Source organism: Anabrus simplex, chromosome 2 (assembly GCF_040414725.1).
Source record: "Anabrus simplex isolate iqAnaSimp1 chromosome 2, ASM4041472v1, whole genome shotgun sequence".
Lineage (NCBI taxonomy): Eukaryota > Metazoa > Arthropoda > Insecta > Orthoptera > Tettigoniidae > Anabrus > Anabrus simplex.
Window position 1 is genome coordinate 898,733,515 of NC_090266.1, and position 15,045 is coordinate 898,748,559.

The window sequence follows — 15,045 nt, forward strand, 5'->3', positions numbered from 1 at the left end:
TCTTCCCGACTGTAGCCCTCTCCCATTGTTCCGTCGCCGAAAATATTCTATGTGTCAGTGCGACGTTAAAAAACTAACTAAATAAATACATTAAGACCACGGTCGTTCTCTTCCCGATCCTAGCCCTTTCCTATCCTATGGTTTGAGAAATGTAATAATCGCGAATGTCTCCGTTGTTTTTGTTATTATTCGCAAGGTAAAATTGCGTAAAACATAACAGATTGGAAATTATGCCCAAGTAGTATGTCCAGTTTTTTTATGTAGCTAACAATGATGCAGAAATTCGATATTTTTTGTTTAGACTCCGTAATATTCCTATGCCACAGTGCACTAATCAAATAGTGCACCCTATGGATATCACTGAAATTAAATTCCGAATTTCAAGAAATTCTGTCCAGCCGTTTTCCCATAAGATTCATACAAATATGTAGACAGATAGACAGACAAATATTGAATTGAAAATATTTTCGAATTTCGTATAGGTAATCAGTGTCTGACCTCTATAGGTTAAAACTTGGTTTCTTCCGAACATCACAACTTTCGTCTAATCTCTAGAGATAAATGGTTGTTTTCTTTTCAGATGTTTCCCTGCTCGCAGTGTAAAGAAATATTTGCAAAACGTGACATCCTTGCACGTCATACAAAATCTAAACATCGAGAGGCATCCGATACGTTTCCCTGCGAGCAGTTCAACGTAGCCTTTACAAGACGAGACAGACTCACGCGTCATATGAAATCAAAAACATCAGGCATCTACTATGTTATTCTGCGAGCAGTGTAGTGTAACATTCGGAAGACAGGATAGCCTCACGCGCTACATAAAATCAAAATTCATCAGGTATCTACTATACTATTCTGCGAGCAGTGTAGTGTAATATTCGAAAGACAATATCATAATGCTGCTGCAATAGAACAATATTTTAACTAAAGAGCGTAAGTTAGCTAAAGTTGTTGCATTTTAACAACGCTAGGGTTATACATATATGTTTGTATTAAAATTGTATGTGCATATAACTCATATGTAGAAATACTTCGAAGTGCTTAGTGTAATTTATGCATTAAGAGCTTTACAAGGTGTAACAGGTGTAGTTTCCTAATTTATTACGAATCAACAAAACTAATAACACAAGATTTGCTCTCTATTCCGCGATATATAATGCAAAAGGAACGTTGATTTAGTTCTTCTATTTCTAAATCAGTTAGCACACAAAATCTATTAGGTAAAGAAACTTGAAAGTCATTGCAGACGCATAAAATCCTTTCTACAAATTTCGTTTTTAATCTTCGTAGTGAAATCACTTTAAATTGTTCATTTAGCTGTAGACTTGTCAGCGGCTTTGTAGTTGGAGTTGAAAGATGACCTATCTGGTTAATCTTCTCCATGGTGTTTCTACAAAAAAGCGGAATACTATTTTTTAGATTAAAAAAAACAATGTAAACATATAAGATCAATTAAGAAAGATCGAAACATACCTTAAAAATGTTCACGTTGCAGACTGCAAACTGTTACTCGGATAAATAAAATGTGCACGTTCAAGCCTGTATTCCGAATAAATGTCGACGATAACTCTTGATGTACCTAGAAAAGAACAAAAACATATGAATGTAGCGTTAGCACTTACATCGCACATAGTGATGATCGGATATGAAAGGGCTACAAACGTTACTTGGTTTGTTATCAGCTAGCCTAGCTATCTTTACAAACATGCAACTCGAAGATGTTTATTGCCTAGTGTAAAAGCACTTGTGATGATAGGATAGGAAAGGGCTAAAAACGTTACTTGGTTCGTCAACAACTAGCCTGTTGTAAATGTCGTCTAACTAAAAATAGCGTTAGTACATTCTCATGTTTACACATAACAGAGCACTTGTATCACACATAGTGATAATAGGATATGAAAGAGCAGGTTAGCTAACCTAGCTCTCTTTAACTTAAAGATGTTTATTACCCAACGTAAAAGCACTTGTGATGATAGGATATGAAATGGTAAGTCAGCTAGCCTGGAGTTGCGATGTTCGGAAGAAACCAAATTTCAACTTATAGAGGTCAGACCTTGTTGTGAGTTTGAAGTTACAAGATTAACCTCTTCCGTGTTTACACCTTCTAGTCCTCCTATCCTAGAATGCTAACAGTAACTGTCTGAAAGCACATTCTCGTGTTTACACAGGGGGCACTTGTATTACACATAGTGATGATAGGATATGAAATTTAAACATAGCTAACCTAGCTATTTTTAACTCGAAGACCTTTATTGCCTAGCGTAAAAGCAAATGTAATGATAGGATATAAAAGAACAAGTCAGCTAGCTTAGGGTTGCGGATCTGAAAGGGTAAGTTAGTTTGTTAACAGCTAACCTAGCTATTTTTAACTCGAAGACCTTTATCGCCTAGCCTAAAAGCAAACGTAATAATAGGATAAGCAGCTAGCTTAGAGATGCAATGTTCGGAAGAAACCAAGTTTCAACCTATAGAGGTCAGACATTGTTCTGATTTTGAAGTTACGAGATTAACCTCTTCCTTGTCTACACCTTCTAATCCTCCTATCGTAAAATGTTAAAACAATGAAGGTTGCAAAAGTTACTTGGTTTGTTAACAGCTAACCTAGCTATCTTTAACTCGAAGACCTTTATTGCCTAGCGTAAAAGCAAATGTAATGATAGGATATAAAAGAACAAGTCAGCTAGCTTAGACTTGCAATGTTCGGAAGAAACCAAGTTTCAACCTATAGAGGTCAGACATTTTTCTGATTTTTGAAGTTACGAGGTTAAACTCTTCCTTGTCTACGCTTTCTAATCCTCCTATCGTAAAATGCTAAAAACAATGAAGGTTACAAAAAGTTACTTGGTTTGTTAACAGCTAACCTAGCTATCTTTAACTCAAAGAGCTTTATTGCCTAGCGTAAAAGCAAATGTAATAATAGGATATGAAAGGATAAGTCAGCTAGCCTCGGGTTGCGGATATGAAAGGCTAAGTTAGTTTGTTAACAGCTAACCTAGCTATTTTTAACTCGAAGACCTTTATCACCTAGCGTAAAAGCAAATGTAATAATAGGATAAGTCAGCTAGCTTAGAGATGCAATGTTCGGAAGAAACCAAGTTTCAACCTATAGAGGTCAGACATTGTTCTGATTTTTGAAGTTACAAGATTAACCTCCTCCTTGTCTACACCTTCTAATCCTCCTATCGTAAAATGCTAAAAAACAATGAAGGTTGCAAAAGTTACTTGGTTTGTTAACAGCTAGCGTAAAAGCAAATGTAATAATAGGATATGAAAGGAGAAGTCAGCTAGCCTAGATTTGCTATGTTTAGAAGAAACCAAGTTTCAACATATAGAGGTCGGACATTGTTGTGAGTTTCAAGTTACAAGATTAACCTCTTCTTTGTCTACGCATTCTGATCCTCCTATCGTTAAATGCTATAAAACAATTAAGGTTGCAAAAGTTACTTGGTTCGTTAACGGCTAACCTAGCTATCTTTAACTCAAAGACCTTTATTTCCTAGCGTAAAAGAAAATGTAATAATACGAAATGAAAGGACCAGTCAGCTAGCCTAGAGTTGCGATGTTTAGAAGAAGCCAAGTTTCAACCTGTTGAGGTCAGACATTGTTGTGAGTTTGAAGTTACTAGATTAACCTCTTCCTTGTCTACGCCTTCTAATCCTCCTCTCGTAAAATGCTAAAAACAATGAATGTTACAAAAGTTACTTGGTTTGTTAACAGCTAACCTAGCTATCTTTAACTCAAAGAGCTTTATTGCCTAGCGTAAAAGCAAATGTAATAATAGGATATGAAAAGACAAGTCAGCTAGCCTAGAGTTGCGATGCTTAGAAGAAACCAAGTTTCAACATATGGAGGTCAGACATTGTTGTGAGTTTGAAGTTACGAGATTAACCTCTTCCTTGTCTACGCCTTCTAATCCGCATATCGTAAAATGCTAAAAACAATGAAGGTTACAAAAGTTACTTGCTTTGTTAACAGCTAACCTAGATATCTTTAACTCAAAGACCTTTATTGCCTAGCGTAAAAGCAAATGTAATAATAGGATATGAAAGGACAAGTCAGCTAGCCTAGAGTTGCGATGTTTAGAAGAAACCAAGTTTCAACCTATTGAGGTCAGACATTGTTGTGAGTTTGAAGTTACGAGATTAACCTCTTCCTTGTCTACGGTTTCTAATCCTCTTATCGTAAAATGCTAACAACAATGAAGGTTACAAAAGTTACTTGGTTTGTTAACAGCTAACCTAGCTATCTTTAACTCAAAGAGCTTTATTGCCTAGCGTAAAAACAAATGTAATAATAGGATATGAAAGGACAAGTCAGCTAGCCTAGAGTTGTGATGTTTAGAAGAAACCATGTTTCAACCTATTGAGGTCAGACATTGTTGTGTGTTTGAAGTTACACACTAACTAACAGTTTAGGCTTACATTAAGTTGAAGGCGGCAAACTGGAGAATAATATTTACAGCAGACAGTGATTTTGTAAAAAAAACAACGAAAAAAAGAAATCGTAAATAATAATAATAATAATAATAATAATAATAATAATAATAATAATAATAATAATAATAATATTCAAGGAATTAATCTTACCTTCTGTTTTTACTACTAGACGGTAGGTGAGCAAGTAAAGGATACGCACACAATTAACGCACATGGAGAACTGCGAGGAGAGCTTCACATAGGCTGCACTGAGTAAGTATGCAGCTTATCACTAAGCGGATGTAGGAGTTGCAGACGTCGGCAGCACAGTTAGAACGAAATGTTTATGCAACAAGAGTTCTCCCGGCTGCCTTACGCCGAGTTCTGCAGGCTGACGTATTTAAGCACTAAGCCGGGGTCGAACCTGCTGTTGATGCCGAGGTGCTAGAATTTAAGCGTTCTGCAGGCTGATGCGGATCGAACCTAGGAAGGTCAGCGCGCGATCCTCAACCTCTGAACTTGAACGGGAGGGCACTAAGCTAAGCAAAAAGCTTATATCTACGGTGTCCCTTGCCTGTAGGTAAACAGAATGCGCTAGGCTAAGAAGCGGTTATTAAGAGTATTGAGCTAAGACTGCATCTACGGTATTCCCTACCTGTAGATAGACAAGGATAGGACTAGACTTAGAAGCGATTTTCAAAGGTATTAAGCTAAGACTGCATCTACGGTATTCCTTACTTGTAAGTAAACAGAGGCGCTAGGCTGAGAAGTAATCCTCAGGAACACTAAGCTAAGCCTACATCCACAGTATCCCCAACCTGTTAGCGACCTTTGAGCTAGGGTAAGAACAACACGAGACGCTGAGGTAGCAAAATATAGAAGTTCTACAAGCAGACGTATTTGTACTACGATTAAACGAGAAGGTCTAAGCTCAGCTCGACAAGCTGCTACCGCTGCTAATAATTTTGATGTGGACTGTACGCGTGCAGTGGACTTCATACTTTGCTGAAGCATCACATTCCGACAGCAGCTCGCCAGCCTGATGTAGCTTGTGTGTGTAGGCTTGCTTCAAACTTCATGTAAAAAACACATCCCAGATCTTTTTTCTTGTTCAGGTACTCTAGAGTCTGCTTATTCGAAACCCAGTGCTAGTACATACCTACTCGCAAGGCATAACGCTTGAACTACACTAGGAAGCAGCTAGCTGCTGCTCTCCTACTCCTAGTCCTGTTTTACAGCCGGATGCCCTTCCTGACATGAGATTTTAAGTCGCAAGAACCTGTTTCACAGCCGGATGCCCCTTCCTAACGCAAGAATCTGTTTTTACAGTCGAATACCCTTTTAGGATTTTAAATCACAGTATCTAGTGTTTTACGTCATGAACTATTGTTTTACTGCTAGATGCCCTTCCTGACGCTGAAAGACCAGGATTTAGCCAGTTACCCTTCCTGATGTAACAAGACTAGAATTTATTTATTTTTTCGCTAAGTTACAAAAGCATGTTAGGAGCAAGTTATGCTAAGCAAACAATCGCTATCTTACGCAAGCTGTTCGGTACTGTAGACTTATTATTTGGATGCAGTTATGCATCAGTAGACTAAGCGCCATTTGACGAAAATTGAGATTTTAGCGCCATCTTGTAGAGAAAAGCTTGAATTATTTATAAAAAAATCCCCACTGCATTACAAGAGGCCGTTAGTTGTTAGTAAACAGAAAACCTAAGCGACAAAACGGGAATCAGTAAAAATGTAAATTGCATCAGTAGACTATGCGACTTTCCAGTTTGCATCATTAGACCAAGCGCCACATTCCTCACATTGCGCGCGGATGACAGCAAGGGAGCCCGCGTTTTCGATAGTGCTGACATTTTTACGTGGTGATACATTGAGTGGTTACCAAGTGACGAAGTTCAGCGATGTATCAAGTACTTCAAAACGTAAGGAGAAGGACAATACTACTAATGCAGCTTGCTAAGAAGGTTGCGTCTGAGAATCATTCTCTAAAATTTGATGGTGAATCTCAGGAAGTAAATATAAATAAGTCAAGACAGGGACGACCATGGGAAAGTAGAGTTCCCTTTCACCAGGCATTAATACCTCTGTGGCCAAAAGGAAAACCTTTCTCCGAAGCCAAACTAAGAGGCTTTGGTTCGCTGATGCACCTAATACCTGCAGATGCCAAACAATTTTACCAGATTCTTCAAGCAGATTCTGACATCGTGGATGACGTAGATGGATTTAATGGAGAACCTGATTTCGAGATGGAATGAACTGAGAGCAACATTCTTATTACTTGTCTAGTGATTTGTGTGTATTTATGGGAGAAAATATCTTTAATCACATTCTCTGTCTCAAGCAGAACAAAACTTACCCATAGGCTTAAAAATATCACGTCAATACTGTACTCTCAGAATATAATAGGCCTGTCGTGAGGGAAGATCCATTCAAAAAATTTATATACTACAATGGCTCATGTCTTACCATTTGTATTTGAGTCAGACAAGTTGAAACTCCTCCAATCAGTAAGTCGTTATAGCAACGACGTTAGGGAATAGTTTCCTTCTCGTATTCCTCCATCTAAAACTTGAATAATGTACCGGAGTCGTGGCGCGGCTCGTGCTGGATCAAGCACTTTGCGGGCCTTTTCAGACAGTAGGAGATTCAGTTTTTAATCATGGCTGCCGCCACGTTATATTTTTTGAAGTTTTACTCAGTACATACTCAACAGTTAGGGGTTATTGGTGTAGCATCGTGATGCATTATTCACACTTGAGAAAAACCTTAAATTGCATCAGTAGACTAAGCGCCATTTCTTCAAGAAAATCTATGTAGTGCGAGTATAAAAATGTTGAAATTTGGTGAGAAGGTACAATCTATTATCCTACAACACCAGTAATACCATATTTAGAAAAATTATGTTCGCTCGAATTTATACATAGAACCAAATTTAAACGCGATTATCTCGAAACCAACTTTTGGCGCTTAGTCTAGTGATGCATAACGGCATCCATTTATTTCTCTTGGAACGAAGGTGTACCCCCAGACACATCAATAGATGTTCTGATCATATGTTGTATCGAGTACAGTGTTCGATTATATTCTTAATCACTTCTTTTGTAATATAATCTTCAAGTATTCGATAAAGCTATGCCTTGACAGAGCAGGCAAAAGGAGGTTATAACAATCGCCATCTTACGCAAGCTGTTCAGAACTGTAGTCTTATTATTTTTTCTCTTAGAACAAAGGTATTCCTTGACATGTTCTTTTAAATTGTCCACCACCACATTTCAACTAAAAGAGTGCGGCACGGTGCTCTGTAGATTAAAGATGGCGGATGTGGAATTTGCCGCCACCACATTTCAACTAAATGTGCGGTATGGTGCTCTGTAGATTAAAGATGGTGGATGTGGAATTTAGCTGCTAAGCATATTACCTAGCACCACATGTCAAAGAATAAAGATGGCAGCACGATGCTCTCTTGATTAAAGCTGGCAGCTTGTCAAATTGTCCACCACCACATTTCAACTAAAAGAGTGCGGCACGGTGCTCTGTAGATTAAAGATGGCGGATGTGGAATTTACCGCCACCACATTTCAACTAAAGAGTGCGGCACTGCGCTCTCTTGATTAAAGATGGCGGATGACAGCTGACGAAATTGCCCTCTAAAAGGTGTCTAGCTAAAGAGTGCGGCACGGTGCTCTGTTGATTAAAGATGGCGGATGACAGCTAACAAAATTGCCTGCAAGAGGGCAGCACGGTGCTCTGTAGATTAAAGATGGCGGATGACAGCTGACAGAACTTTTCAAATTGCCCGTTACTACATGCCATAAAGAGGGCAGCACGGTGTTCTGTGGTTTAAAGATGGTGGATGACAGCTGACGAAATTACCCTCATGTTAGCAGCAGGTGCTCTGTTGACTAAAGATGTCGGATGACAAAAAGCACGTGGCTTTGTTTCCAAACAAGAGCATGTGGGATTTACCGCCACCACATTTCAGCTAAAGATTGCAGCACTGTGCTCTGTAGATTAAAGATGGCGGATGACAGCTGACGAAATTAAATGCAAGAGGGCAGCACGGTGCTTTCTTGATTAAAGATGGCGGATGACAGTTGTCAAAAAAGCACGTGGATTTGTTTACCGATTCAAATCTCGCGCTAGTAAGGTTAAGTTGGTAGCACTGAGGTTTAGGCCCGTCAAGATGGCAGCAGTGAGGTTAGCGATGCGTTGTTGTCTGTCAAAAAGCTCGTGGCTGTGAAGAAAGCACGTGGCTTTGTTTACCAATTCTAATTTCGCGCTAGTAAGGTTAAGTTGGCAGCACTGGAATAGGCCCCTGGCTGCGGTGGAGGAGGCCCCTGGGAGGCCCCCAGTGTGGTGGCAGTCGAGGAGGCCCCTGGGAGCACTGCGGCGGCGGTGGCCACAGAACTCTCCCATTATACTACTCAAGAAGCGTCACTATTTTGGTAGTGTCAACATATATACTCCGCTGCGGACGGAGAAGTTAAAACATACTCTTGTAATATCAGAATATACTATTAGTAGCATTATAAGGGTCGCGTTTTACGGACATGAAAATCTTCCATTCAGGGAAATACAGAATCTTCAAAGGGGAATCTGGACGGAAAATCGGAAGAAATCTGCGTTTTATGTATATTTGCAAATAACTGACCAGTGACGGACTTCAGTTCTCCCTCTGAAAGACTGTCCATTCCAACATTGAAGAGTACAAACAAGAGATATACGTCGTTCAGTTCACACGCCTCCATAAAGGTAGAACCGAAGAAATCCTTAGAAAGTGGACCAGTTAGAGGATGAACTACAGAAAATTCCAAGCAACAATATAAAAGTTCTTATGGGTGATTTCAACGCACAAGGCGAAAGCGAATTTTAGTTTCGAGAAATAGTTGGCTTCTCCCGGCTCATAACAGAACAAACAAAAATGGTTAAATGTTTATTGAACTGTGCGAAATCTTTGATATTAAACTAATGCCCACTGACTTTAAGAGACATCCAAGGAAAAGGAAAAACCAAACTTAGATCTCTCCGCGAAATGACCTCGATGAATATCAGTTGGACCATGTTGCCATCTCAGGACGAAACACTGGATAAATTATGAATGTAGAAGTTCGGAAAGGGGCCAGTCTAGGCTCGGATCACATCTTGACACTCATAAAATTCAAGCTCCTTTCACTAAATAAGAAAAGACTGCGTCTGTATAGGGCCATAAATGTGAACCATGAAAAGCTGCAAAATAACAGAAACTTGTTTCAAATACTGGGGTGAGAGGTATCTGGTAAACTATGGCAAATGGAGCCAAGGATTTGGAAAATATGTGGGAATCTGACGTAATACCCGCTGATTGGAAAACTGCTCAGATTCATCCTTCACAAAAAACTTCGTGGTATTTCCATTTTCCCCGTAACGTATAAGACACTATATAAAGCATTGCAAACGAGCATAGTGGAGCAAATAGATCATCAGCTTGGAAAATATCAAGTTGGCTTCAGAAAAGGAAGATCATGCGTTGAGCATATTTGGAGCCTGAAAAGAGTACTGGAAATCTACATCTCCAAACATTTTGACAGTAGTCATTGTAGACTTCAAAAAAGCGTATGATTCGGTCGACAGGGAAGTTCTGTTCAATGTACTGGTAGAATTCGGAGCAGACGCCAAACCAACTGAGCCTACTTAAGCGGACATTAACGGATACCTGTTCAAAAGTAAATGCGTGTGGGATCTCTCGAAGGAGTTTGAAATCAAAACAGGAGTCAGAAAGTGTGATTGGCTAAGAGAAGCCAAGAAATTTGAGAGAACAATCCTCCGCAAGATGATGAGTCCAAAAATCATGGATGGCCAGTATAGTTTACGAGGATGGGGAGGGCAATACCAGAAAAGCGAGAGATTGAGTCAATGAGGAAAATCTCTAATTTTTTGGACATCAGATTACAGTGAATGAGAAGAGGGTCACAAAACAGACTTTTTTTAAAAGAAAGATTTGGCTATTCCCGGTTCTCTTCTGATGCGTTTCGGAGAAGATCATCCACGAATGGTAAAATGACCTGTACAAGAATGGACTGCTCAACCAAGTAAACATTGGAGATAAGAAACGGCATCAAGATCAACTGCCCTGCAGATGACCTCGCGATCCTCTCTAGAAACAGTGTTACATCTACAGAGCAGATAAATATACAAAAACAAGTGGCAGATAAAGCAGGGCAACATTTTACTTCGGGAAAAGAAAGGAAAACATAACCAGCATCGAAAAAGCACCTCATCACTTGAAGACAGAGTATAGTATGATAGAAACAGTTGTCAGCTTCCTGTACCGCATGGAAATCGTACAGCTGAAAACTAGCGAGAGAGAAGCCAACTAGATCTGGAGAGAGAAGATGACCACTGCTTCTCGCGGGTTACATGCTTTATACAAGTGAACAGACATCTCATGGCGAGTTAAACTTAGACTCTGCGACACAGTGAATGAAAAGAGTGTCTGTGTGTTAGTTAATGTCTCCGGGTGACAGGAATGCTGGGACTAAGAGAAGCCAAGACATTTGAGAGAACAATCCTTCACAAGATAATGGGGAGGGAAATACAAGGAAAGCGAAAGATTTTGTCGATGAGGAAAATCTCAAATTTTATGGACATCAGTTTATAGTGGATGAGAGAGGGTCACAGAACAGATTTTTTTAAACTCTTAACAGTAGGACTAAAGTGTCAAACAAATGGTTGAGGGAGGTAAGAACGGATCTTGAGCAGCCTGGATTACGTCGGGATGACATCCTCAACCGACAAAATTATAGATCAATAATCGACAGCTTCAGAGTCTTGCATGACGAGCAGGAACTGAATAAGGAATGGGCAGAGGAAAGAAGGCAGGCTGCCAGAGAAAGAATGCAAAGACTTTTGGCTGCAAGGAAGGCTTCCATTAATGTAAGTACGACTGTTGCTTAACGAATTTCCAAATGGCCGTAAACTATAATAATAATGCTGGCATGTGGCTTTCGGGTAAGTCTGGTGCAGGTGTTTTGAGCTGATGCTTTATAGGTGACCAGCGTGCCTGTGAGGGTGGGGCCCTGTCTATGATGAAGACGGCGAACACACCCCGACACAGCCCTGAATCGAACGCGGGATCCCATGGACTAAAGGCTAGCACGCTAACCATTTAGCGGTGGAGCCGGACAATAATAATACAACAAGAATATATCGATCAACGCAAAACTAAGGCGAAACTAAAAAAGCTAAGACACTAGCAGACAGTTATCCGTCCGGAGGCTTTATATGCAGCTGAAAGTTTGAACCAGATAAAACAGGATTGTTCAAGAAGATGGAACTGGTGGAGAGAAATATTCTGAGGAAGGTACTAGGAGCCCAAAGAACATAGGATGGATCAAAACAGAAAGAAAGGAAACCAGGAATTATATCTCAAGATGGAAAACATCTCACATACCATCCGGAAGAGGAGAGCCATGTTCTTAGGACATTTCTACAGAATGAACACGGAGAGACGGACCAGTCAGATAGTAAGTATTTTTGAGACCAGGAAAACCACGGTGCACTAGTGTGAGGAGGTGAAGAATGACCTGAAAGTAATGGGAATACAGGGAACGCAAAGCAGCAACATGGATGTTTACATGTCGAGGATTAAGGCCACGAAGAGCTTTTAAGGAACATTAGATCCTGTACCGAAGCCCATGGACAAAAGAAAGGAGGAGGTTGCAGAGTGAAAGAATGAAGGAGTACTGGACGAGGACTAAAGTCCAGAAACAGATGAAGCTGAATTCGAATTAAAGTGGTCCACAGTCGGTCAAATGAAATAATAATAATAATAATAATAATAATAATAATAATAATAATAATAATAATAATAATAATAATGACAATAATAATAGCATTTGCAGACGATCTTTCGGTTTTCGCTGATTCCTTGGATGTGCCCACGAAGCAGATCAACCAGACTGAAACACAAGCTGCAAAGGCGGGCCTCCAGATCTCCTTTGAGGAAACTAAATTCATTACAAACATCAAACTGGCGCCAAGTGAGCTACAAGGGACTCACGTAAAAGTCAAGCGGGTTGAGAAATTTAAGTATCTTTGTGAATGGATAGAACCTAACGTGCCCGAAAAAGAAGCCTTTGCATCACGCATGAATAAAGTTGAAATGGCTTACCATCTGACTAAAGATGTCTATGACAAGAGATCAACGTAATACAGTCATTAAGTTCTGAGACTTGACGCCTGGAGGATGGGCACCCGCACGACTCTGTGTGTTCCACACGATGCCGCATTACACGGCGTGCACGTACACAGAGCCACATCTACCCATAAAATAGTCGCCGTTGGCCGTTAACCACTTAAACAGAACCATATCCACCCTCAAAATAGTTGCCGTTGGCCGTTATGCATGTTTGCCAACGTTTGCATAGCTGCTGGAAGCACCGCTGAAAGGAAACACCATGTTTCGTCTCCAGTTATTATCCGGTTGAGAAACGTCGGATTATCGTCAGCACTACTGATGAGGTCACCACAAATCGCCATGCGATCATCACGTTGGTCTTGGGACAGGATTCGTGGCACATTGTGCTGGGTAACACGAAACACGTTGAGGTCATCCGTCAGAATTTTGTGGCAAGTACCATGGCTGACCCCTATTGTTGCTGCGAGATCGTCTACCGATTGGGAGCGGTTAGCACGCTCCAACGTTGCAACTTCTTGGATCTTGCATTCCGTTCGAACTGTTTGTGGCCGACCAGTACGCTCATCATCTTCCAAACTGTCCCATCGTTGCGCAAAACTTCGGTGCCACCTAAACACAACACTGCAACTCAATGCGTCCTCACCGTAAACCTGCTGCATTATTTCAAACGTTTCGGCAGCGGTTTTGCCTAATTTCTTGATGTATGCCCGTTGCTCAAACTGTGACATGACAAGGTCCGACAGACGCATTCAAATCACCGTCACAACACGACCGTACGTCTGCTTCCACTTCATGCACTTAGCTGTCTCTTGCAGGGACGAGAGACTAACTGACATGGTACCATACGACGGCGCCACCTATGCGCTATAGTGCACCATAGCGTCATCATGCGGTCAGTCTCACAACTTAATGACTGTACTACGTATATCTCTGAATGTAAAAATCAAACACTATTACATTGTCATCTGGCCAGAGGTTCTATATGCAGCGATGTGTTTCGTCATGAACACAAAAGGCATGATGGAGAAATTGGAGGATAAGGAACGGGAGATTTTGAGGAAAATCTTACGTACAGTCAAAGACAATGGCGAGTTTAGGAGCTGTACTCGCATGTGGAGAAAATAACCGACGTGATGCGGAAAAGGAGGATTACTTTCTTCTGGACACATGGCCCGAATGAATTCAACACGGTTAACCAACCGCATTTTCACTTTCCTCCTAGAGAAAAGGGCAAAGGGGGCATGGTTCAGTGAGGTACAGAAAGATCTGCAGGAGATTGGGATCTCATTTGGAGATATCTAGGAGCGTGACCCACTGAAGAAAAAACTCGAAGAACATCACAGTATCCAACCAAAGCCGAAGCTGAAAACTGGGCAGGCGTGGACGAAAGAGCGAAAGGAGCAACACCGTCTACGAATGAAGGAATACTGGACCAACATTAAATCTCAAAGGAAACAGTCGAGGTGACGTGGTTCGTAGTTGGCCGAAACGAAACAATAACAATAATAATAACGAGAGGAAAGAACAAAGAAGTAGTGATGATGATACGGGGTGCAGTCTAGTGGCCCTGAGGAATGCGTTAATATTGCGGCCGTGAGTGTCTCTTCTCTAGTTTAAGGTAAAACTTGAAGAACACAGAGCTAATAAACATGTGAGAGAACTTGTTACTGTAACATTATCCTATTATCGTATTATTTCATTCTGGAACCCGGAAAATACTATCTTATGTGGGGTCGTATTTCATGTATTCTGTCTTTCTATAGAATACAAACCCCCGTGATTTGAGTACATTTTTAGCATCTGAACGACTTAGCCTTAAAATGATTTATCACATTTAGTAGAGTTGACTTATCACTCCTTGCACGTGATCCCCTTCCAGTAAGTTCGTAGAAGTTATAAAGGCTCAATTAAAACTCTTGTAACAGAACCAGTTGAACGCGTGTGGTAACAACAGTCATATTTATGAACATCGTCAGCTTGTTTATGATCACTTTTTATAAAGAAAGTGACAGAAGCATTTGAGTATCTTCCTTATTCAGCTGAATATTGTGCAGACTTCTGTGCATTTCCACAATTTCCTCTAACAGTCGAGGAGTGTAATTGTGAAGATGGTTCAAATACAATGAATCAATCCTCACTGATTTTGTTACAAAATTTTCTGGTCGTGTCCTGATGTAAAACATAGATGTAAATATACATCAACCCAACAACACATAAAGCAGTAATTACGCGTGCAAGATCAGCTGTCCTCACCTAGATTTGTAAACATGTTAAAGCATGCCTAGTTTAAATGTGGCTACATTGAAGAATGGCCTTCTAGTTTGGAAAATCCACTTCAACTCTGTTTCTCCAACTGATAAACCAAATGTCATGCGTGTGAAGATTTTCACTTCTTAATCTGCAGTTGGTGCAAACAATATTATTTGTGATCCTCGCACTT